This window comes from Cebus imitator, unplaced genomic scaffold (assembly GCF_001604975.1).
Source record: "Cebus imitator isolate Cc_AM_T3 unplaced genomic scaffold, Cebus_imitator-1.0 Scaffold167, whole genome shotgun sequence".
In the NCBI taxonomy this organism is placed as follows: Eukaryota; Metazoa; Chordata; class Mammalia; order Primates; family Cebidae; genus Cebus; species Cebus imitator.
Window position 1 is genome coordinate 3302496 of NW_016107482.1, and position 10526 is coordinate 3313021.

Below are 10526 nucleotides of genomic sequence, written 5' to 3' on the forward strand. Positions count from 1 at the left end.
GTTCTAAATATGTAATTTCTGTATTTTCTGGAGATTTAATTATTTATTTTAAAAAAGAAGAATATATTAAAGGGAAAAGTAAATTTTAAAAAGTCTTAAAAGGAAAAAACAAAACGCAGGGCTGTGCATGGTGGCTTCTGTCTGCAATCCCAATACTTTGGAAGACTGAAATGGGAGGATCCCTTGAGGGCAGGAGTTCAAGACCAGCCTGTGCAACATAGTGAGACTCCCCACCTCTAAAAAATTTAACAAAAAACATTTGAAACGGTCTAGCAAACTGATTTTTATTGATTGCGTGATTGATTTTTCAACCAACTACAATTTATTGAGCACATTTTATAGGCTAAAGAGTAGCCAAACTCTTGAATCTTTATCCTCAGGCACTATGTTATCTAGTGGGGATCCAGGTTAGGTAAAATAAACCGTACACATGTGTCATTTGTGCTGTAATTGAGCTATTTACAGAATGTAGTGATGCACAGAAAACCAGTATTGCATTAGGATTGGTTTGATTCTCAAAGAACATGTCCTAGAGGAGGTAATCTACAATGTGATTGCTGGAGGGAACAGGTTTCAGGATAGAAAGATATTTAAGCTTGAAAGTACATTTTAAAACATTTTTCTTTACATTCTGGGATACACGTGCAGAACGTGCAGGTGTGTTACATAGGTATACATGTGTCATATGGCTTGCTGCACTCATCAATCCATCATCTAGGTTTTAAGCTCCACATGCACTAGGTATTTGTCCTTATGCTCTCCCTCCCCTTACCCTCAATCCTCCAACAGGCCCCGGGGTGTGATATTCCCCTCCCTGTGTCCGTGTGGTCTCATTTTTCAATTCTCACATATTTTTAAAGGCATGAACCTATGTAGTAAATTACAGTAGTTTCCCCTTACCTGTGGTTTCACCTCCCAGTTACATGCAGTCAGTGTGATCTAAGAATATTAAATTGAAATATCCAGAAGTAAACAATTCATAAGTTTTAAATTGCACACTCTTCTGAGTAACAAGACGAAATCCCATGGTGTCCCCAATCTGTCCCATCTTTTGTACAAGGTATCCACACTGTAAAAGCTATTCGCCTGTTAGTCTTTCAATGGCTGTCTTGGTTACCAGATCAACTGTGGAGGTATTGGAGTGTTTGTGTTCAAGTAAACCTTATTGTACTTAACAATAGCCCCAAAGCACAAGAGTGGCAGCAGGCAACTTGGATATGCCAAAGAGAAGATGTAAAGTGCTTCATTAAAGTGAAAATTCTCTAGTTAATAAGGAAAGAAAAGAATCACATGCTGAGTGTGTTAAAATTTTATAGTAAGGACAAATCTACATGTGAAATTTTGAAGGAAAAAGGAATTTGTGCTAGTTTTGTTGCCACACCTCAAACTGCAAAAGTTACAGCCACAGTGCTTGATAAATGCATAGTTAGGATAGAAAAAGCATGAAATTTGTGGGTAGAAGACATATAAAGAAATATATTTTTATTGGTAGCAGCATGATGTGTCAGATTAATTAAATTAAACTTTATCATACGTTTGTAAGTATAGTGAAAAACATAGAATATATAGGGCTTAGTGTTTTCTGGGGATTCAGGCATCCAAAGGGGGTCCTGAATGTATCCCCCAGGACTAACTAGGAATTACTGTTCTCAGGGAATTCCAAGGCATTGTTTGGCCCATGATGAGAGTACATATGGGAATTAGACATATGGGAATTGCAATCAGTATGGCCAGTGATGAGAATACATATGAGAATTGGAAAGTTATTTGCCTCTAAAAGATGACATTGGACTGGGCGTTCCCCCACCCAAATATTTACCTACAGATTTGGTCAATTGAGTTATGAAACCACTTTTGTAAAATTATGACAGTGAAAGAAAGCTGACATAGTTGACCTTTTCTTGCTTATAACTTCCAGGCTGTCCTAGGCCCAGCTAACTTTGGGAGGAATAATAGTTTAGTCTTCAAGCAAGAATAATAGTAGTCCTTCCCCAAACTAAACTGTTGTAAAACTGTGAAAGGTGACAAGATTAGAATTATGAGAGCGGCCTGAACTCTGCTAAAATGTAGGCCCAGTTCCTATAATCACTTACTGCTCAAGAATCACGTGGGCAGAGGTCACAAGATTTGTGATTTCCCCATTGTGCCCAACATCACTATTGTAGAACTTAAGGTTGCCGTTTTGAGATGTTGTTTTCAGACTGACCCCCTACAGACTGGTGACTCATGATTCAACTAGTTCTGTGGCCTCATCCAGAGGCAAAATCATTGCCCGAGGCCCTGAAGGGTTTTCCATATCCCTATTATTTCATCCCCAGCCAATCAGCACCATCCATTCCCTAGCCCCTGTTGTCTATAAAAATTGTCCATAAAAATCCTAACCACTGAGGCTTTGAGGAGACTGATTTGAATGACAACTGCAGTTCTCTCCTGTAGCTGGCCCTATATCAATTAAACTATCATTGGTGGTCTCAAACTGATTTTGTCTGTGCAGCATGCAGACAGGACCCATGGGGCAATTATATTTAGCACCAAAACAGCATAGGTTAAAATAAAAATTTCCAATCTAAGACTTACTCCATTTAATTGTGGTAATTTATTCCCATGCCTATATTTCCAGCTGGATGGCATGCTTCTTTTGGAGAGAGCACAGACGTTATTTAACAGATGCCTGTCCTCCATGTCTAGCACAATATGTGGTGAATCCAAGGTGCTCTATAAATATTGTCTAGATACCCAATATAGAATTTATTTCAGAATGTCCTTCTCAGTAAAATTATTCAGTTATGCATAAATGGAAGTTATTTTAATGGTATTCATATGAGGTCTTCAGCAATAGGACTTCACTAATGTGAGCATGCAAAGGTTAAGTTAAAAAAAGATGAATTTAGATTTGAATCTTGCTTTGAGCCACTTACTCCGTGGCATTGGGCAGGTTATTTAATTGTGGAATCTCAAATATCTGACTAATAAAATTTAGACTAATCATATCCACCTTTCTGTATTAATATAGTAATGGGATCCTTTGAAATAAACTTTTACATTGAGTGTCTGGTAGATGAAGGAAATAAAAAATGTGAGATAATTCATGGTATACTATCTCCAACAGTTAGTGGAAGACTGAAAACTTCTTTTCAACAAATGTAGAAAAAACTAATAATTGAAATGCACAATGTATATCAAGAGGCTGATTAGAGAGCGTATCTGATCAAAGTGGAAAGTTTATGAAGGAGAATGTAGAAAATAAAATGAAAAGTTTTAAATCACCCCTATCTATTAGCCTTGTGACCCAGAGAAACTATATATCCTCTGAGTTTGCCTCTTCACAAGTAAAGTGATGTGAAGATTATTTCCTTAAGTTATTTAAAAATATGAGATAACAGCAAAGAGTCTCCCAGATTTTGTGTGTAATAATTGTTACTAAATCCAATTTAGTCCTTAAAAAGAAGCATTATTGTTGATTTATGTGCTTGCTTATATGCCTGTTTTGTGAATTTATTTATGTAATTAGTTATTGGTTTTGGTTTAAAGCTAAGGAACAAATCTGTTTAAGGTTATCTTTAAATGTTGTCTCTTGAGAAACTTTCACACAGCTTGTCTTTCTACAATCTGATGCTATAAGAAGGTTATGTCTGTTTTTGATAGTTACTATTGCCAGTGGAATAAATGACATCCTGTTTTCTAATTAATTAAACAAGCTCTGTGCACTTCCTCTCATTTCTGGTATCCATGAAAGCATGCTTTTTTTGTTTGTTTGTTTCCTATGCTGATTAAACAGACACTGATGGTTGGCTGCTCAAGTTCTCAGGCACTAGGGTGAAAAGTAATTGTTGTGGCAACAGAATTGAACTTTTGGCCTTGTTTATTCCTAGCAAAGTGTTACCTCCCTTGTGGAGGAAATGAGTTAAAACATACTAGGAAAACTCAAAGAGATTCTTCAACATTCGATAACCTGTATACAACTCTTTCAGGAAGAAAGTAGATTAATCTAATTTCTCTGGTATCAAATAGAAACAAATGGCTTAGAAAACCTAAGGCATATGCAGTCTACTTGCCTTCTAAAGGGAAAGATCTGCAAAGTGGGGGTAAAAGGAGAAGAAACATTGAGGAAGTTAAACTTATTTCAGGAGATGAATTAAAGGGGAAAGTTACAAAGTGGCTGTATAATTATTAGAAAATTGGGAAAACTTGCTCTTATGTCAATTGAATCACAATTCATTGTATTTCAGGAACTGAGAAGATGGAAAGAGATTTCAGAATGAGCTATCAGGTCACACAAAGGCATGAAAGAAACTTAAATGCTTGTTGCTCTGTAAAAGAAGCCAGTCTGAAAGGGATATATATTGTATCAATCCAATTGTATGACATTATCTAGAAAAGGCAAAACTATGGAGACAGTAAAAAGATCAGTGCTTGCCTCGGGTTTGGAGTGGAGGGAGAAGTGAGGGATAAAGAGGTATAGCACAGTGTATTCTTAGGGCAGTGGGATTATTCCTTAGGATAATTTAATGGCTGAAACATGTTATTATACTTTTGTCAGATTCCACAGAATATACAATGTGACAAGTGAAGCCTAATACTAACTATGGACTCCTGTTAATAATAATGTGTCAATATTGTTTCATCAGTATAATAAATATACTACAGTAATGCAAAATCTTAATAAGAGGGGAAAGAGAGGAGGAAGAGAAAGTACAGAAGGATACTGTACTTTGTGTTAAACTACTTTGTAAACATAAAACCACTCCAAAAAGTTAATTAATTAACAACCTCTGCCTCCTGAGTTCAAGTGATTCTCCTGCCTCTGCCTCCCGAGTAGCTGGGATTATAGGCACCCACCATGATGCACGGCTAATTTTTTTTTTTTTAGTAAAGATGGAGTTTCATCATGTTGGCCAGGCTGGTCTCAAACTCCTGACTTCAGGCGATCCACCAGCCTCAGCCTCCCAAAGTGTGAGCCACTGCACTCAGGCAAAGCTTATTTTTTTTAAAGTACAAAAGATGCTGAAAGACTGCAGATTTACAAATGTTATAATGATGGCGGTGGTGATGACGATTTACAAAATAATTTCAGATACAGATCTGTACATTTGATTTAAAGAAGGACAAAAAACAACAAAGCAACATCAATAATTCAAATGGCCAAGACTTTAGAAAGTATAAAAATTCAGAAGATAATTAATGTAAGAAACAAATTATAAAAGGGCCAACATGAGTACCCGGAAGTTGGAAATTTTTATCAGGATACAGAGAGGCCAATGAAGAAGATCAAACAAAAAATAACAAAGAAATTTTAATTAAGTCTTTGAGTGGTACTTAATATTATTAACTTGAGAGATGGTGGCCCATATATATTTTTGAATTTTATAAAATGTTTTATGATCATTTGTTTTCAAGATCCAGAATTAGGTGGATTTATTATTCAGCACTGTCAACAACTGATGAATTTATAGTGAAAATGTCTGACAAATCTCTGACTTTAACTTTTTTATTCGTGGAGTAAATGAAGAATGGCATAAACATGAGACACATCAAATATACTAGATGATACACATTGATCTAAAAAAATTCTGAAAGGTTAGTGTGATGACATAAATCTAATAAAATAATGTTCATCAGGGATAAAACAAAAGTATCACAACTGAATCCAAAATCCATCTTTAACAGCAGAAAATGGCTCCACGGACACTCCCATAAAAAGAAAGAAGGTGCATGTGCATGTAATATATGTCAATAATATATATTTCAATTATATATAAAATATACCAAAATAGTGTCATTTGTTCATTCCCCCCAAAAAACCAAAGGCATTTTTTGTTGATATTTATAAATATATTTCTAGAAACAAAGATTAGAAGAGAGAGGTTCTAGAGAAACTAAAATTTCATTAAAATATTTAGGGATATTTGATAATAATAATATGCTCAACACACTAAAACGGTAATATGCCCACCTGTAGCTAATGTGATTATAGCTGTTATTAATGGCCATATTTCTAGAAAATGAAAAAGCCTTTTTCTCATGTGGCCTATTTACTCACACTCTTGAAATTCTAACTTCTGTCTTGGTACTTACATTTTAAAAGAAATATAGTAAAATTGTAATATGTTCATGGCAGCTTAAACATGAAACTGAAAATGTTTATGATGTGTCAGAGCAAGAATGTTTACAGGAATTTGAGATGTTTACCCTCATAGGAAATATTTCTGAGATGATATGTCTTCCAATATTTGTAGTTTTCATTTGGAATAGGAATTAACTAATTTTTGTGATCCCAAAGACGCCAACCACAAAATGGGAAATTTTAACTTTTGACTTAGTTAAAATAATAGCATCTCACAATAAATGATATAGCCTTAGTCACAAATATACAAAGATGGCTTTCATAGAATTTACCTTCTGTATCATCAACATGCCATTTTTCTCAATTTCCACCATAATATATTAAAGTCTTTCATTTTCCTCCTGGATCAAAATGTACTAGCAGTGTTAAAAATTACATATATTTTTCATATTGTTGAAGAAAGTAATTATGATTTTGTTGATAATCAGAAAATATCCTAGGCTCAAGAGTAAAAATTGAGTAGGCTCTAGAAGGTAGTACTATAAAGTTCAAAGGGTGGCTGGGTCAGAAAAATAATTATGTGATCAATAAGAGCAGTTAAAGGTTTTGGTAACTGTGACAAATTATCAGATTTGTTGATAGGAGGCAGAAAAGGCAGGAGAAACCATACTGTAAAAGCTATCTAGCCTTCAATGGCTGATAAAATTTGAGTATCACATATCCTTATGATTCATGTTAGGCCTTTGAAAGCTTAACACTCATTAATATGTCCACGCCCTTCAAAATTAAAGCCTCCACTTTAAATGTGAAGGGTGTAGGCATATTCAACAATGTGGAGTCCTATGGAGTCTTCTGATTTTAAATCTGATTTCTAATGATGCCTTTTATTGATTTTAGCATGGACTTACTTTTACTCTGTGGATCATTCCAGGAGGATAATGAAAGGTAACTTTTCCCAAGGTCACTAAGCTTACTAATAAAGTCAGCTTATTGTTGTGTTCTTCAGTCACCTGACTCACCTAGGCGTCCAGCCATTAGACCTATAAAAAATCTACTGGGAGTTTAACATCTGTGAATAATTTTTAGATGACTGATGAAATTACTTCCCTCTTCCCCACTCTCCCTAAGACAACGTTAACATTGAGGCACTGCAACATTACATTTCAGTTTTATTTTAGGAAGGGTACTCATAGACCAAAGTATATGCCAGTGAATGTGCGTGTGTGTGTGTGTGTGTGTGTGTGTGTGTTGTGTCAACTTTTTCATGGATCTAAATCTAGAAGAAAAGAACACAATACTAATAATGATGATGTCTAAGAAATGTAAGTAAATATAATCTTCCTAAATAGTTTACAATGAGCTGCTATAATGAACTCACCTATCAAATGGTCACCTTATCACAATGACCATAGTGAAAAACATGGCTATTTTTAAAGTAAAAGCATAGATATATTTATGTGTATGTGTGGGTGTGATATAAATAACTTTAAATTGCTAACAACATTAACTTTCAGGAGTTACAATTATGGTTAATTTGTAGTCTATTTCTAATTTTGCTAAAGTGTGAGTATATTGTTACCATAATAAAATATACACCTAGCAACTGTAAATGAGCTGCAATTGTAGAGCAATTTAACAAACGCAGATTATTATCAAGGTCTGGATGTTTCTTCAAGATGACTACCCCAACAAAACACAAGCTTTCTAAACTACAGGACAGGTTTTTGACTCTTTGTCAAGTATCAGTTGCTGACCATGGTAGGAAGACAAATGACTCATCTTTGGCATTCTGAAGGAAAGACTGAAGTTAGAGGTATAAAATTCAGATTCAGCTATGTAAATTTCTATTGAACACACTTTCAGTTAGCACCTGCTACGTGCTAAAAACTCTGCCTTGTACACAAAGGAAAGAACCCTTTCCTTCTTGAGATTCTGATGGCAGGGAAGTCAGATAAGCCAACAGTATCACAATATAATTGGTAAGGTAATATCTATACACAAAGAGGTCTCCACACAGAGAGAAAATCTGTCTTACCAGTGATGGATACACCAATAGAGTGATATGTGGGCTGGATCTTGATGGGTCTTTATGTATCTACCAAGTATGCACAAGAATTGTGCCTCTATCAGGTGGGGAAACAACACATGCACTGAAAAAATAAGATAGAAGAGTGTTCTCTCTTTTCAAGATGGTTCAATATAGTTCTATCAGTCTTTTCAAGACACGCACACACTTACACGCACATGCACACATGCACACACACACGCACACATGCACATGCAAGCACACGCACGCCGATGCACACTCACACGCACACATGCACACACACACGTGCACACATGCACACGCAAGCACACGCACACACGCACACTCACACGCACACACGCACACACACACACACGCACACATTCTTCAGAAGTGGAACTAGAGCAGTTACCTTTCTCTCATGGTGAATAAATGTTTCTACGGAGACCCTGAGCATGAAAAATGTATAACAAACCAAAATGTAGAAAGGCTGACTTTTGTTTCACAGTGGAGGATGGAGGAGAAAACAGGCAGACAGGAAATAACATTAAGACTTTCAGATTCTCAGATATTTCAGACAGGTTCGGAAAGTGCGAAAGGAAGAGAAAGGAATTTTCAGAAAGCTAGCCCCTTTCTCCTTGTGGCCAAAGCTGGGCTAGCACTTCCACCAAGGCATCTCAGTAGGGGAAACCAGCACTGACTCATTGCATTTCCATTTGCCTAAGGCTTAACCAAAAAATCGACCTCAGGGGCCTGTCTTTATAGGGAGCCAGTTGGGTTTTCCCTGGCAGGTGGGACTGGACAGCCCAAAACCATTGAGGATGACAGATGTTCAGATAGTCATGCCTAGGCCATCACTGCCTCCCTTTCATCACCACGAAGAACTTGCCATGGCCAACAATAAGTCCAAAGCATTTGGTCTCTGTTATGATATATTCTAGTTAAAGGATGGGAATCTTGGTATGAACTACCTCTTAGTCACATGGCCTTGGCCCTGGGAAAGGGACATCACAGCAATTCTCACCAAAATAGAAAAGGGTACACAGGCCAGACTCAGCGCCTCACGCTTGTAATCCCAGTACTTTGGGAGGTTTGGCAGGTAGATCATGAGGTCAAGAGTTTGAGACTAGCCTGGCCAATATGGTGAAACCCTGTCTCTACTAAAAATACCGAAAAACATTAGCTGGGCATGGTGGTATGTGCCTGTAATCCCACCTACTCAGGAGGCCGAGGCAGAAGAATCACTTAAACCCGGGAAGTGAAGGTTGCAGTGAGCTGAGATCACACCACTACACTCCAGCCTGGGCAACAGAGTGAGACTCTGTCTCAAAAAAAAAAAAAAAAAGAAAGGGTACACAAATGGCTGGGAACCCAACTACAAAAGAGGGATGGATATACACAGAAATTGGATGTAAGGAGGGAAGGGGGTAATTGGGAAGGAGAGAAAAAGATACAATAGATAGTTTTATCTATCTCCTCAAAGGTATAAACTATGACTCATTTCTGTATCTCATCTATCAAAGTATATGATAGGGTATTAGAGGCCACAGAATTATATTCATCAGGGTTTGGATGTAGCCTTAGGTTCAAATGGTATTCTTATATCAGACAATAGCGGAGTTCAACTTCAGAAAATAAGATAATTATTCAATCTGTATGTGTGCATTCTGGTGAAAGAATGTTCATCTGAGAAGCAACATAGCAAGTTTGGTTCTAGCTATAAATAGCACATGTAAAGCAATTATTAAATGTCTTGTAAGGAACGTCTCACAAAGTGCTAACCTTTCATGTTCAACAAGAGGAGGGTTAGATTTGCTACATTCAATGTAGAGAAGGAGCCAATTTAAGTGAAACAAAGCACATTATTTTACTACTTAATATTCTTTGGGAGTGTATGATTCTGCAACATTAAGACTAGATCTTTAAAAATTCAATATATAAATCCCTTCATTCATTTATACACTCATTAACTAAAAAATTAATTAATCCCCTGTATTTGAGTATTTAGTGAATATGCTCCAAAAAGATGGGAGAAGATAAACAAACAAAAAGCAACAACAAATAAATAATAGAGATAATAACTTAAGTGTCTCCTGCTACATGCTGCAGACAGAAAACATTTTGGAAACAGCTTCTCTAGTATATTAAAATTAAAAAGTAGATTTTTTTTCTATTTTTTATATTGCACTACAACTAAGAGAAAAAGTTTTGTTTTTGTTTTTACCAGAGACAATTACTTTCAACAGTCAAACTGGGATAAAAAGCATTCTTTTCAAACACTTCAGTCTCTCAAACAAAAGTGTTGCCAGGGGCTCATCGAGAGATCTTATAGTAGCATCCTCTATTCACAAAAAAACTTTTGTTTCCAAAGAGAAACGGAACATGAAATTTCAACATATCCTTGTGATATGATTACTTCAAAAGTTTTTTTTTTTT